The sequence below is a fragment of the Pinus tabuliformis genome, chromosome 5_1 (genome assembly GCF_031772625.1).
Source record: "Pinus tabuliformis cultivar Carrire ecotype Pingquan chromosome 5_1, CPIR1, whole genome shotgun sequence".
NCBI classification, from domain to species: Eukaryota; Viridiplantae; Streptophyta; class Pinopsida; order Pinales; family Pinaceae; genus Pinus; species Pinus tabuliformis.
Window position 1 is genome coordinate 654,411,668 of NC_142305.1, and position 16,833 is coordinate 654,428,500.

General features: G+C 31.8%; 1 long non-coding RNA gene across 1 annotated transcript; it reads right to left on the reverse strand.

Annotated features, from left to right (window-relative positions):
* Window positions 1-2,933: 2,933 nt before the first annotated feature.
* LOC149166690 (uncharacterized) lies at window positions 2,934-4,369 on the reverse strand. The gene is made up of 3 exons (XR_016260453.1): window positions 4,195-4,369; window positions 3,575-3,744; window positions 2,934-3,462 (listed from the first exon to the last, which is right to left on the reverse strand). It is a non-coding gene; the product is annotated as an uncharacterized LOC149166690 (long non-coding RNA).
* Between the last annotated feature and the right edge of the window lie 12,464 nt (window positions 4,370-16,833).

The window sequence follows — 16,833 nt, forward strand, 5'->3', positions numbered from 1 at the left end:
AATGAATAACCCTTTTGATTAACCCCATACATGTTCAGAAAGCATCCTGCGCCAGATAATTAACAAATTGCATTAACCCCGCAATTAACCCTTAACGCTAGGAATCGGCTTGAATTTCGGCACATTGTTCGGCAGGCGAACCGAATGGGCGAATTTCCGCACTGTTTGCCCCAATTCGGGCGAACTTGGTAATACACACTCCATTAATGTTAACAACTATAGTTTCAACGACACGTGGAGGAAAAACCATTCACAATAATAGCATTATATTGCACTCAACATGTAATCGATGACAACTAAATAGTAGTAACCCCATTATCGTCACCTTGATGAGTTGATTGAATAAAGGACAAGCCTGAGTTGCAAAGTGTAATTGAATATCGGGTGAGTAATCCAAAACGATCACGGGTCTGATCACATGCACGTGATGCAAGCTCGGCAGATTTTTAATCGTGCTCGAGCAACCTTCTTGAGCTTAACTTTACAATTTCTATAAGAGCAAGCACGTAGCTACCGTTTGTAGCACCTCTTATTTTGAATCGTGCTTTACTTTGAAGAGCCAATCAGATTCAGCTTCTCTTAATAAAAAAATCAATTTTGGATAAAGTTAAAACAGGTACTATTTGTAGCTATCGGTATTCATCTAATTGTGAATGGGTTTTTGGTTTATAGAACGTGTCGTTTAGAGAAGGGTGTATCATAATTACATGTGGTGATAGGTTTATCATGGTTTAAATTAAAATAAAATTATGATCCAATGGTATTGAAGTATAATAAAAAGGTAAATTATCCTCTTATGAATATAAAAAAGAATGACATTAAATTAATATATTATATTTCAATTTATAATTTATTGTTGTGATTGTGGATACGGAGTGAGATCATGTTGGAAAAGAAAAGTTTTTCAAATTTTTTAAAGAAATAAATAAAAAAATTATTTTAAAAGTTAGAAATGGAATATTATTAAGGGGAATCAAATGAAATCAAATAATATGTACGAAAAATTTATATTTATGAGTTTTTATCTAATAACATATAATAAAATTTATCAATTTAATTATGATTTTTTATTAAAGACATTTTATAATAAAGAACAGAAAGCATATAATAAAATTTATCAATTTAATTATGATTTTTTATTAAAGACATTTTATAATAAAGAACAGAAAGCATCAAAGTAAAGTTAATAAATAAAAAAAATAAAAATTAAATATATTTATTTTTTTATAAACTAAAGTTCCATTTTCTTCTACTCAATTTTTTTTCTTTTAAATTTTAATAATCTAATTATTTTAAATGTCTATCAAAATAGAAAATTGTTAACTTAAATCATTATAACCAAAGTATTTAGCTAAAAATATTGGAACTAATGGTAAAAATCAGCCTCTAACCATAAGCCTAATAATTCACACTTTCCTTAATAAACCATTGTTACTTTATTTATGGATTGGAAAAGCAAGATTTGGAGTATGGAAGAAAAAAACATGATACAATTTTTGTATATAATATTTTTATATATATTAACGACGTAGCCAATAACTTAAAACTTTATAATCAATGTGTTCAACTAAAAATCTTGGAATTCATGGTAGCAATCAACCTCTCCCCCTCAACCAAATAGTTGGCACAAGAAATATTGTTCCTTTATTTATTGATACGAAAATAAGAGAGGCTTGGAGTATGGAAAGAGAAAAACATATAAATTTTTGTATATAATATATTTTTTATATTTATTAATGAGATAGCTAATAAAATAAATTTTTATAATCAAAGTATTTAACATTTAATTTATAATCAAAGTATTTAACTAAAAATCTTGAAATTCGTGCAGGGGCATAAAATAGATGATGATGAGTGTATTGGTGAGGCATTCTTTGATGTGAAGGTCAAGTGTTCTAAATTCCATAGGCAAAAAATCCAATCACGTGAAGGATTAGTGTATCTTAGAGTGGATATTGGATTAATGTATCCTAGAGTTGGTGTTGGTCAAGCTTTCTCAAACCCAATCATCTTAACACTTACACAACTTAACAAACAAACAAAAAATTGTTCCTTTATTTATTGATAAAAAAACATACAAATTTAAAATATTAAAAAAGAAAAAATTAATACAATTTTTATACAGAATAATGTACAATAAATACTAAACATATTTTTGCAATATTTTTACTACATACCTTCCTTATAAATTTAGTAAATCTTTACAACTTTTTAATAAATTTTATTTTAAAATTAAAAAAAAATTAATTAATATGTTAATTTTTTATTAAAAATATTCATTAAATAACCACAAAGATAACTATCCAACAATAACCAATCCACCTTGTTTTGATATCAAAGCCAAAAAAAAAAATGAGTGAAAAGAGTTCTAAGATATGAACAAACGATTTCTCACTCAGATATAAATGCTAATTTTATAGAAATTATATATTAATTATAAATCACACTAATATCCTTGAATCGCCATTAATTACATCCTTTTGTAAATTTTCCATTAAAATAATTGAGATCTGTTGTTTCTATTTACCACCCAAAAATATTAAGGGATATATACACGTGATATATGAAAGCATGAGCATGTGACTCTTTCCACGGACATGCACATGTGACCTACGGAGTCATGCACGTGAATTAGCCCAGCATCTCCTTGCCCCTTGCCCCAGCTGCAGAGCACATGTCTCCTATAGTTGGAAATATCAATTTAGAACCTCACTCAACCATCCCTTATATGATTCTTAATTACACCATCCATTATTTGTCCATTTTAGTTGCTTTCCTTACATTTAGTTATACATGATGTTCAGCTTCTACTCAGAACCACACAAAACCACTTGTCAGGAGCATTATTATAACATCCCCATAAAAATAAATAATTTTTCCAACTCTGAAGGAGAACAATCACACGCAGAAAAGTGGGACGCGTAAAAGTTAGGTACATGTACAACATAGAATATCACAAACTTTATGTACAACGCGGAAAAATGTCGGATTTGGCTATCATCCAAGGCCAACTCTATCAGCCAACCGCTCACTGTCAATCTTTCCAAGAAAATACCAAAATCCAGGTCTTGTTCACATGATTCACAGAGGATTACGAATTCAGATATCACATGTAGTGACATGATTACATTTCACATATTCTCAACACTTTGTCATGTGGATAGCTTCAAGCAATATCTTGCCTAGTCACCGGAATTGGCACCTACTGTGTTAGTAGCCTAATATGTATTGATAACCTGCTTCATCTTGCATTCTTGAAACCCTTTGGAAAAAATGATACAACCATGGGAATTCCATGGATTCTGATATAAAATCTGACTGACAGAATATTATGCTTTCGAGCTGATGAAGAAGTTTCAGAGGTGTATTCTGTTGCTTTTACTATAGTCCTGCTTCATATCTTGCAGTGTGAAGTAGCAATGCTTTGATCTCCTCGTCTGTAATAGCCATTCCCATGGATTGCTGAGGACAATGTGCAAAACAACAGAGTTAGACAATTAGCTATTGTATTTTCATAGAGTTAGACAATTATCTATTGTACTTTCATACATAATAACTTAAAATATTTGATTACCTCTGTTTGAAAGATATCTAGTGCAAATCCATTGAGGCAGCTTATGATTGCTTGCTTAACCTCAAGACCAACTCCATCCAGAGGCCTGCTTGTGGATTTAAGTAAGCCTGGCTTTTGCTACAGAACATATGAATGTGGAGGACCTTCTCTTTTCTCCTCCTCATCTCCACCTGCATTTCCAAAGAGAGGATATCAGACGGGATTCTCTATTTAAACCCATCATCATTGATTACTTCCTTACCTAAAAGAGCTTACATGAAACCCAGTAATGAGGCATAATCACAGAAAACCCATGAAGCTTGCAAACAAAAGGAGATTGAATGGGACCTGTGAGATTTAACTTTGATAGACAGTAGAACGTTCATAAAAGGTCGCAAATAGAAAAAATGAAAAGCTTGAAGTTGATTGACACTCATGGGTTTTCATTGTGACAGACAATTAAATATGCACAAAATATTGCAAACAAAGAAAAAGTTGATTGGCACTGGTGAACATGCTGTGTGTAAGACAACCAAAATCATCCAGAAATATTCAATGAAGCTCGAGAAAAACCATTCCAAACTAGAAACTGGACTTGATGCTCGGTGAGCCATTTACAACATTTTCTACTAGCATTTCACCTTATGTCTTCTGTAAGTTTCAACGGATGGAATCCAGGCTGATTGTCTACAAAGTTGAAGCAAACATTTTATCTGAGAAGACAGAATATCGGCCTTGAATGATAGGAGAAATGCAACAACTCCATATGGAGTTTCTTGACAGCCACACGCATTTGCACAAGAAAATCTCATACCTCCAAACACTTCTGCATATGACATTATGGGAGAGGAATTGGAGGACTTTATAGTGTTATACCAGGAATGATTATCGTTAACAGCTGTGAGCCACTTAGCGACAGAAACCTCTCTGGTTGATCCAGTGCTTATTTGGTCACAGTTTTGTAATTTTGTGATGTATATTTTGTATTATTTGTTCAACTGGAAGATGCCATGGGCACTGCCTGGAGGCACTGTACATGTCACATGATGTATATGAAAGTGTTATTGGCCCCCATTAGTTCACTTGTGGTTATCAGTGTAATAATTTTTTGTTTTGAATTTAACGGAGGGAGCATGATGGTAGTCTTACCCTTACTGACTCTACTTCAGGATTATGCAACGATGCTTGATAGTACACTTGTTCATTCTGCAAGGAAAATTGGACAAAGTGGGTGGCAAGAGCTTGGACGTCCAGTTATGAGTTTAGTATGGAGAACATTAATCTGTTCAAATACTCAACAGCTTGACAAGCATTAGGGTTAGTTACCATGAATAAGCAACATCGCAATTAATATTCCAAAATCAGACTTATAGAGGATGTAAATTTTCCTAAAATATCCATAACAAAGCCAAACGCACGGATATTAATCATGGACCCCTATTTTTTTTTAATAAGCAAGTTTATGCTCAAACATAACTTTATACCGTCCATCGGAGGCAGCTCAATTGGCTACTGCTGTGTTATCAAATATTATATAAAGCAAGAAATTGAATGTTCAAATCCCTTGTGTGAAGTCAACCAAGAAAACATAACTCTATGCTTTTATAACTATATTCTCAACCATGACTGAGGTCTGCATCTCCTAGGCTTCATAACTAAATTCTGTGATATGTAGAAACACATTACCAATTCTAGAATTGTCATTCTCGAAAAATGAACAGAGTTACAAATTTGGGGAGCAATTACCAAAATGTAAGAATATTAACACTAAACATTCCAATCAAAATTCCAAAATTCTATGTTATGGCCTTCACACTAAACCTTCCAATCAAAATTCTATGTTATGGCCTTTCGAGAGATAGCTACCTTTACTTCTATTATAGAAATGTTAGAAAATCTGATAAACCAGAGCTAAGCTAAATCAGTTGTTTTAATTGAATATTTTGAAATTTGATAAAAGTGTATCAAATTTTTTAACCTCACTCTTTTATTCTAAAAATATACAATCTATAACTCCAAGAAATAAACCTCGAACAAATTTGTCATGATACACAATTCCCTAGATCATCTTTTCACTGAACCAAACAGTCAAAAGTTCCTCAAAGACCTTGCAGATGGACAACATGTAGCCAGGAACGAAATATTTTCTCAAAATATAATGACTGAAAGCTTTTTTGACAGGAGATTTTGTCTTCGATCTCGACCAAATGGCGTCCAAATTATGCCCTCAATCTCAACAGAATATTTGAAAAAAAAAGGGGGACGATGGAGATAGGAAAAGAAATAGTGTTTGCCTTGGGAGACGATAGAACGAAGCCCAGAAAGATCATCGTTTCTCTTCGTCTCAATCCATTATTACTCCCTCGAATGACCACTGAAAAGAGGTAACACAAAGACGGTTTGGAGCTCTCACAAGTCCAATCACTACCCGCGATCCCACTGATTGATGGTCACATCACCATCTGAATCTCAGACACGCAAGTATAGTTACAGCGGTTAAATTCAATTTCAGTTAAGATGCTTCAGAAGTGGGGTAGAGAAAGTATATACAGAATCTTTTGGGTTGGTACGCAATATTAACTATGTAAATGTTTACTTACCTAAAATATAACATATATTTTATTAATATTAATAAATATAAATATTTTATTAATATAAATAAATATAGGATAGGGTTAGATCTAAGATTTTTGTGATTTTAAATATTATGTTTATATGTATAGTATTCTAATTATATATATAGCATAGCATATAAGATAATATTCAATAAAAAAATATGTAATTTATTATTAAAATTAGCCATTTTTAATTTATATTATCAATTTAATCATATATGTATGTGTAAAAAATAAGCAAATTTTTAACAAAATAGGAATGTCTTTTTTAGAAAATGTCCAAAAAAATAGTCAATTCCTAAAATTTAGCCTCTAAAAATTTTCTGAATAAATATGATTGATGTATTTTGATTCACTTCATTTTGATACCTCCAATTCACATATAAAACGTTAAAGCATGGCCCAATTAGTGTATATCAACCACAATTATGTGGTTGTGTGGGTTGATAGGTGATGTGCTTATATACAATTATTAGACCATGGTTGACTATAGTTGACTTTGATTAAATATGTTCAAGTTATGGTTGAGGATGGTTTATTATGGTGAATATATAGTTGGCCATGGATGACCGTGACTATTCACAACTCACTGTAGTCCACTATGATAGATTATGATTGACTATGGTTGACCATGCATGTAATAGTTAACTATGGACTACCATAGGTAACTATCATTAGCCATTGTTAATGATAGTAAACCATGGTAACTATAATTGGCTATAGTTGACCATGTTGACTATGGTGACTATGGTTGATCAAAGATGACCATGCTCACTCACACATGACCAAGATTGATAATGGTTTATTATAGTTGACCATAGTTGAATATATGGTGACTATGTATGCTCAAAGATGGTTGTGTTTGTTCATGATTGACTGAGGTTTGGCATGGTTAGTTATGTTTGATTAAAATTGACATGGATCACTATCGTTGACTATGGTCAACCTTAGTCAGCCATGATGAACTTTGATCAACTATGATCAACCATGGTCTGATTTCTGTTTGCCACATTACATTGATGCTTTTGTTTGTCACGTTACAATGTTGACTTTTGTTCATCACATTGTGATGCGGATTATTTGCTCATCACTTGTGATGTCATTTTTTGTTCATCACATTTCTACGTTGATTTTTGTTCATCAATTGTAAGGTTGATTATTGTATGAGACATTATGATGATATTTATTTTTCACATTATTATGTCGATGTTTGAGCATTGTTTTCTATGGTAAACTACGATGACTATGGGTGAATATTCTTAACCATGGTTGTCAATGTTTAACTACAAATGAATATGGTTGACCATGTTCATTATACCTTACCATGTTAACCGTTGATTACCATGTTGACCATGGTTGACCCTAGCTGATATAGTTTGACCAAGGTTGAATATGGTTGCACTATTGAAAACAACTTATGAAACTTATATTAAAAAATAAATTTTGAAGAAACTTAAATATTAAATAAGCCTTAAATCTTATTAAATATGAGTATATATCCATCTTAACCACAGATCTAACATGAGCCAAGAGGGACAATAATTATTTAGGTGCAAACTTATTTTAGAGGGAAAAATATAATGTCTAATTTTCTATTCTTTAAATTGTTTTTTTGAATGTTATAGAGATTACATAGCATGTGCATTGAGTCATTTTATCAACACAAATTAAACCATTTTTGTTACTAATATATTTCTAATTATATGTCAATATTAATTCATATCAAAATATTTTATTCATAACCAACCTTAGATATTTTATTCTATACGACATTAAAATATTTTCTCTTAACCTTTTTTTCTATACACATATATATGAAGTTGATATCACATGTTAAAAATCTTACTCTCTCTCACACACACAGATAAAATGAAATTATAAGTATATATATATATATATATATATATATATATATATATATATATATATATATATATATATATATATATATATATATATATATATATATATATATATATAATTACTTTAAATGAAATTATATTAGGTCATATCGACAAGAAATTAAATATGCATAACAGTTTTTTTTCCTTTTTATTATAGCCAATATTTCTTTTCTATTTAGAGAATATTTTAGTTTTATTTTAAGAGGGATGGACATACCTACACATCACCTTCACATTGGGTTGTTGTAGAATGAGCCTCTCCACTCAATAAAATTTATTAATAAAACTGATTAGATTTAAACATTAAGCCTTATTAACAGACATTTATAATAAGCCAATGAGGCATAAAATAGACAGTGGTGGCATGTGCTTTTAAGGCACTCTGCAATGTGAAGATCACTGGTTAGAAACTCTATGGGAAAATATCCATCCATGTTAAGGGTTGGTGTGGCCCAGGGCGGGTGTGATCTTCAAGTGATTTTGACAGATTAGATGCCCTCCTAGGTTGTAGGTTCTTAAGCCAAGGGTTAGCAGTGCACTCATTAGGAATCACACAACTTAGAAAAAAAACATTTATACTAATATTATTAATAAACTTTATTATTATTATTATTATGAAACCTTTGTAATCCTTGACTAATGTTGATTGTAGTTTACAATGGTTGAATGTGGCTAACCATTGTTGATTATGGTCAACTAGGATTAGCTATAGTTAAATATGGTTGACTATAAGTGATTATTTAAACATTGACTTTAAAGGTTGACTATGTCATCATGCTATGAAATTATTATTTTTCGTCATATTGCAACATCACTTTTTGGTTTGTCACACTATCATGTTTATTTTGGTTCATCATAATTGTAATGTTGATTTTTTTGTTTGTGACATTGCAATGTTGATTTTTTGTTTATCATATGGCAATGTTGATTTCTTATTTATCATATTGTGATGTTCATTTTGTCCGTCACAATGTGACATGATTTTTTTTCTTATCACATGCAATGCTAATTTTATTTATCACATTATGAAGATGTTTTCTGATCATTAGATTGTGATATTGATTTTTGTTTGATAGATTATGATGTTGATATTTATTTGTCACATTACAATGTCAGTTTTTCAACATGGTTGTCTACGGCCAATTGTAGTTAATTATAGGTGAACATTTTTAATCATGGTTGTCAATATTTAATTATAAATGACTATGGTCGGCCATGTTAACCAAAGATGAATGTGGAACATGTTATTAAGTTAGAATAAAAACTCAATAATCAAACAAACCTTAAACCTTATTAGCAAATGTTAATAATAATATTATTAATGCACCTTATTATTAAACCTTGTTAATATATTAAACCATTCTAAATTAAATATTAAATAAACCTTAAATATTATTAAGTATAAACCTTATTAATAAAAAATGATATTAATCTTCATATTATTAATAACCTTATTATGATTAATAATATTAATATTATTATATATTTTTAGTTCTTGATTAAGATTGACTATGGTTGACCATAGTTGACTTAAATTTCCTATGGTTTACTATAGTTATACATGGTCAACTAAGCTTGACTAAAGATGACTGAGGTTGATTAAGGTTGATCATGGTTGACTACTTAAAAATTGACTATAAAGGTTGACTATTTCATCACACTATAGCAGTTTTATTTATTCATCACAATGCAACATCATTTTTTTGTTCATCACATTACAATGTTGATTTTGTTTTGTCATATAGGGATGTTTATTTTTTGTTTTTTACATTGCAACATTGACATTTTGTTTACCATATTGTGATTTTGTCTTTTGTTTGTCACAATGTGATGTAAAGTTTTTGCTCATCTCATGCAACATAAGTTATTTTTCATCACCTTATGATATCAATTTCAGTTCATTAGATTTTGATTTTGATTTTTGTTTGATAGATTGTGTTGTTGATATTTATTCATCATAATGCAATGTTATTTTTTGAACATGGTTGTATATAGTTAATTATGGTTCACTATATGTGAATATTATTGATAATGGTGTTAAGGTCTAGACACGAGTGAGACAAGACAAGCAAAGTGGTTGAAAAGGACTTAAGTTATTTTCTTACACATTGTATTGATGTAAGGGTTTGAATTTATAATACATCAATTTGACCTTCTAATTCTAGATCTCAGTAACAACTCATTAGTGGATCATGATAACACCTCATCAAGATAAGGATTGCACCTCATGACAATATGGCCTTAGAATTTGTGATTGTATAGGGGCTCACAATCTAAAATTCTCCCCCTTAATCAAAAGTATGAATAATTGCACAACATCTATACCAATAGCTTTTTTCATCTTGAATCTGAAACTATTGAGTTGTCCTTTGATGAATACTTTTCTAAAGAAAATTCAAATATTTGAATATCTAGAAGTGAATAGTTGTTATGTCTGAACATTTCCATTGAATAATTGAAATGGTCATAGATTTTATGTTGAGGAGACTAGTTTCTATGCTGGAATTCCCAATTGTTGACGAAATGATTATTGAAATTTGACTAGTAATACTTTGAAATTTGAATCCTAATATTTAATATCCCCCCTTGTCATGTGCAAGGTAAGAAGGTGTTGAAAGGATCCAAGTCAAAGCTTTGGATTCTTTGTGCGTTGGTTTTGTTGGTTAACCATTAAAAAACTTCTATTGATGGGGTATCAATGATTTCTTTTTACCGTTAACCATATTACACTTCATTAGTGGTTGTTTTGGTTGACTAGTAACCATATTCAATCGATTTTGTTGTTTTTGGCTTTCAAATAACAATTTTTACTTGAATAGTATGGTGGATTTTGGATAACCACTGACCAATTTTACTTTATCAATTTACTCGCCTAACTTAAAGGTCTAAGAGAATTATGTTTATGCTCCCAACATTATGTTGTGGATCATACCATCTTTGGCTCCTCTTTTTTCTATTTCCTTACATTTTTTTTGACTAGGGGATAAGATTGATGTAGTTTCTTCACTTGTAGATTTCATGTCCAATAATTTATCCATCCATAATCGAATGTCCTTTTAGCCTGCTTCTTCTTTCGACATTTTTATAATAAGTGCTTTGTATTTCCACAATCAAGACAAGGATGGAGATAAAATCATTCACTCTCTATACGATCACCTCTTTCACAATGTTGACACTTCTCATCAATACTCTTAATTGTTTCAAGACATCTTACATTCACAAACTAAATTGGTTTGGAGTAATGTGGAATATGAAAGATGTTTTCTTTAGTATATCCAAATTCATTCCAATTTTTTTAATGATATTTATTCTCAAGGTTTGACAACCATCTCAAGAAACACTTGATCTTGTTCTCTAACACCTTCACATTTATTGTTATCATCATTTTATCCTTAGGACTTATCTCCAATCACTATTTTTTTCATGAATTGACTAGAAGATTTCATCTCCATTAGGTCTTTTGCATTACAAGATGCCTCATCCATATGAAATATGTCATTTTTGTCACATATTGTTTCACATTTTTGGATAAGGACTTCCATACAACTTGTTGCATCAATCTAATTTAGTATCTCCTCTATTCCATAATTTATGTTAATTTTCTCAATGAATTCATTTGTATCACAAGATAAATTATCCTTTATATTAGATCTTATGTTTCAAAAATTACATCAACCTTAGTTGTAGATGTTGCATCAAGGACATCATCAATTTGATATTTTATTTTTCTTCAATTTTATATGAAGTGCATCAATCAATTCATCCTTCATATCTAGATCACTTTGAAGATAATTCACTGACTGTAGCATATGATTCATTTGATTAATTTTGATTTGTTTGTTATGTATGCTCCACTGAAGTATTTTAATTTGATATTGGGATTCCTAGTTATATTCTTACAAATCCATGATTTCCTTAGATGTGTTTTGTAAAGGTTTTCCTCCTTTACCCATATTTTATTTGACATGCTTTCTTAAATTCTCTCACTTTATTAACTCTTTCATCTTAGGCATAGTTGATTTTTATCTCACTGACGGTGTTGACTAGAACTAATCGTACACCCTAAAGTGTGATTACAATGTCTTGATATCCCCCAACCATTTTGCAAATATGAGTACTCCCCATAAAGAAATAATCCATTCTCTATTGTTGGTAGCATAACCACACTCCTAGCACCCTCCCGCCATAAATGGTAATAGTTACCTCAGCTCTATTACTATGAAACCATCACATCCACATTTTCACTATGAACATGCCCCATCAAAAAATACCACACGAAAGTCTTTCCAAATGTCTTTGAACCTGATCTGCCTTTTGTTTGTGTGCCTCTTAGTTGGCCCAATTTGACTAAAATATGGCACTGCCTTGATCACATCTTCTTGAACCATTGCCATTTTCTGTTCAAATATTAATGCTAAGATCAAAATGTGCAAGGGGCAATTACATGAAGTTGTCACATGGCACAAATTTTAAGGACCAAGTTCCAGTGCTTGGTGCTTTAATGAGGTCACCTAGATTACATGGCACAAAGTTTAAGGACTGATACTGAATGTGTGGGGCTTCACCAAGGTCAAATGGATAAGGTTGTATGACAACAAATTTTAGCCCTATCTCCATGATATTAGTGTGGCCATAGTATCTATGGTCGGCCCCAGATCACTCCATCAATATAAATATAGGGGGTCAAACAATGTGAGAACAACAAATTTGATGGGAATTGATCCTGTGTGAAGTCAACCAAATTTTAATGAAAGTTGAGGAGTCCAGCTCGAACCTTGTTAGCATTGTGCAAGCTAATACAATTCAAATCTATGTTTTTAATCTCATTCTTGGTAGAGTTATTTTAGTTTTGGTGGAGGAAAATGCCAAAGTTTGGTAATTCCACCACAGAGGCAATGAAGAGTTTGATGTAATGTAATGGTGACAGTCGGGGGTATCTATAGATAGACATGTCATTTTGGTGAGTGGAACAACATTTCTCACAAGCTCATTTGTGAGCCACATCATAGTTCGACTACTCTTGCCTAAGATGATGTCAAACCTTTGATTAGAGGCACATTGTCAAGGAACTTGTCTGTGGGCCACATATGTGCGATAAGACTTATGAAAAAATGGAATTAAGGGCACAGTATGATAATCCCCATTGAATAGCATGATTGGTATTGGATTGTCATTGGAAGGCCGAGGTCATGGGTTCAAGTCTCGACAATGATCAGGTTCATATTTTTTATTTTATTTTCATTTTATTTCATAACTAACTAGACCGATGGAAAGTATATTGTAGCACTGATTCAAGAAGTTAATTAGTCTATCTAATGTTCCTAGAAAAGGTAATTTTGTAGAATGGTTAATTAATTATATAGTTTTTACTGTTTTTTGAGATTTTGCACTCATTATTAATCCAAATTTAATTTTGAAAGAACCATGATACTCAAGGCTTAGAGGTCTTTTTTTTAATGTATGAAATTCCTTGTTAACAATTTTATGATTTCAAGAATCTATTTTATGTGCTTCAGGGGTTTATGAGATGAATGTAATGGCTTGGATTTGGTATATGGATATAACTAGTCAAATCAAGGATTTTCAGTGATGAGATTAATGAATATATCGTAGCATAATATGGGCAATAGCATGATGGTTGGTAACAGAGATTTATATGATGTTATTTGTAGTGGTGAAAGAATTTTCAAGGTATGACAATGACTTTTGTATTGACAATATTTTTCTAGTTGTAGTGGCAGTGTCAGTACTAACAATGTATGCAAGTTGAGATGATGGTGACAACATGTATAGGTTGTGATGGTGGAAATGGTGATTACAGGTCATGATTATTTCTCTTTTTAAATAGATAGCTACTTATGATGAAAATGGATTTAGTTTGAAAATGATATGAAATATAGGTCCTCAAGGAGTTGAAGAAGGATGTGGGTGCCTCCACTTGGGTTAGAGCCTCAGAAATGTTGTAACGTAAAGTAGGTTGGATCTTGCTCATCATTTAGGTTGGAGCTTGAATCAAGTTAGAGCTTAGATTAGGTTGGAGCCCGCTCATCATCAAGTTTATTGCCTAAATCAAGTTGTATCATATAGTGAGAAAAAGCCTGCATAATTTTGAGGTCGATGCCTCAATCAGGTTCTAGCGCACAAACCTAAAAATTTTCATTATTTTCAAGTAGTTTCCTCTAGAAAGTTAGATCCTACAAATATATGTAATGAATTGAGAATTAAGAAAAAGAAGGATTTGTGTTTTTGTCCCATATAGTTTTCCACATAAAATTTTTGTGTCTCTTTGTGATGTGATGATTTCTTGATGTGTTATTGATGTGATGGTAGATTTATGATGCATTTCTCTTTTTGATTATATGATCCTTATGGTTATGATTAATTTCTACATAATTTTTTGATTATGAAAAGTTACAAAATGGTAAAAATTTTGTCACACTAATTCACCCCCCCTACTCCTAGCGAGACCTTTGGGCCAACAATAGATACAAAATTTCTAATTCTATATTTAAAAAATGTAAACTACTTTTACAAAATAATTCATGATAATATATGAATAATAGACATATTAGATTATATATTACTTGGTATATGATCTCGTAGCTCATAGCATGAAGTTTCATTAAAATGGATAGCAATAGAGTGTAAGGTGGTTGATATGATAGGTTTCTAAGAAGTATGATGAACATAATGATGGAGGAATAGTGACAAGAAGAGTTCATTTCAAGGGTCAAAAATTCCCCTACATTGTAGGTATTTCATGTTCTCATGCAAAGTCAAAATATCTAAATTTTGAAGTTTTTCCTTATTATTCAATACTTTCTATGGATTGAATCATAGTATCTAAGATATTGTTTGGAATCCTCTACCTTTTCATTGAAACTGACCATGTAGGCTTCTTCATCAAAACTTTAGTATTCAATCTTTTCACCTTTGGATGAAGTCTTTTCTTAACTTATTTTATTTATTTTTCTGTTTTGATACCACATCTCTATTATTTTTAACATCCTTTGATTATGATTCTTCAATGTGTTAGCATTATGATATAGATTTGGCTCTATGACACAGATGTTGTCCTTGATGGCAACTCACACAGATGACAAATCGCAGTTCAGGCTCACAGAATGAAGGAAGAAAGGTATATGCAGGTTCCCTATTGACCAAGCCGCGTGTACACGTGGGTTCACAGACCAAAAGGCACGTATAGCGTACACACACACTTTCACAGAAGGAAAGGCACGTACATGTTGGAAAACTTAGTTTTGGTATGTGGTATTTAGTCCATAGTATTTCGATCCATGGTATTGATCTAAGGAATCTTGTCCGAAGTGTTGACCCCAGGTATTTGGTCCAAGGTATTGATTCTAAGTGGTTTTGGACCATGGTATTGAGTAAGGCCTAAGACTATAAAAGGAAGAGAAAATCATTAGGCAAAGAGGAATCATGAATTGAATATCTAATGAAGAGCAAGATCTGGAATATAGGTTATTGGGTTATGGTGCATAGCTGGATCTGAATCAAGGATGAACCTGAGCGCTTGATGAAGGATAAGTTCTATTGATGGATCAAGAGCTTAAGGCTTGAAGAGAAGTATCTTTGTGTGGTTTTGATCTTTTATCGGAATAACTGGCACATGTTGTAATCTGTAAATATGATGATCTAGGTATAACTCATGTCTATAGTTGTTGTAAAGTTTAAATCATCATTTACAGATCTATACGCAGGTTCACTTTAGCAGAGGCACATATACACACTGGTTCTGCATATCAAAATAGCGTATACGCAGGTTTGCCTTGAGCAGATGGCGTATGTACGCAGGTTTGACACATTGAAGTAGTGTATACCTCATAAAATATGCTTTAGCCACTTCTATTTGTTGTTGTAGTGTTCTAGGTTCTGGCTTGGGTTTTGGTCACTGTTACTATATTATGGTTACATCATTCTGAGAAGTGATTGATTGATTAAGTTTTGGTTGGTGCAAAGGAGATTGGTTGATGCAGATAAAATTGATGTTATTGATGGATCGAGTTTGAAAATTTATGAAACGTGGTCCCTGAAAGAAAAGAGAAGGTTGTAGCCTTTTGTAGGCCTGCACCTATGTACTAGTAAACACATCAGCTAGTACAAGAGCTAGGGGGTTGTATCTCCTTTCCAGGAGAAGCTGGAGAATGAGAGAAGGTCGTAGCCTTCTACAGGTAGAAGCCTGTGTATTGGTATAATACTGCACCATTACAAAAATTGTAAAAAGAAGTTTCTTATTAAAAGAAGATAGAGATGATTGCAGTAGGTGGTTTTCACCCACATTGGGTTTCCACCTTATATCTTGTGTTCATGTGTGTGTGATTGTCTGTTCTGTTTTACTACACCTAGTTAGTGTTTATATGGTTCTAATGCACTGATTAAAGGTCAACATATGAAAAATTAACTGAATCATAAGTTTGCAGGATATATGCTGGTTACCTTAATAAAAGTTGTGTATACACGCAAGTTACATTAACTAAAGTAGCGTATATGTATCTGAGTATGGAAATGAAATATTATTGACTTGCTAGTACTAATTCACCCCCCCTCTCAGTATTATTTCCAACAATTGGAATCAGAGCAGGTCCTTCAGAAGAAGCTTTATCGCTTGAAGGAAGATCTATCATCATGAATAACTACAAAAGAGAGGGATCCATTAGACAACCAATATTTTATGGGAAAAACTTTGTTTATTGGAAGGTAAGAACCACAGCCTATCTTCAATCTCTTGGAATAGATG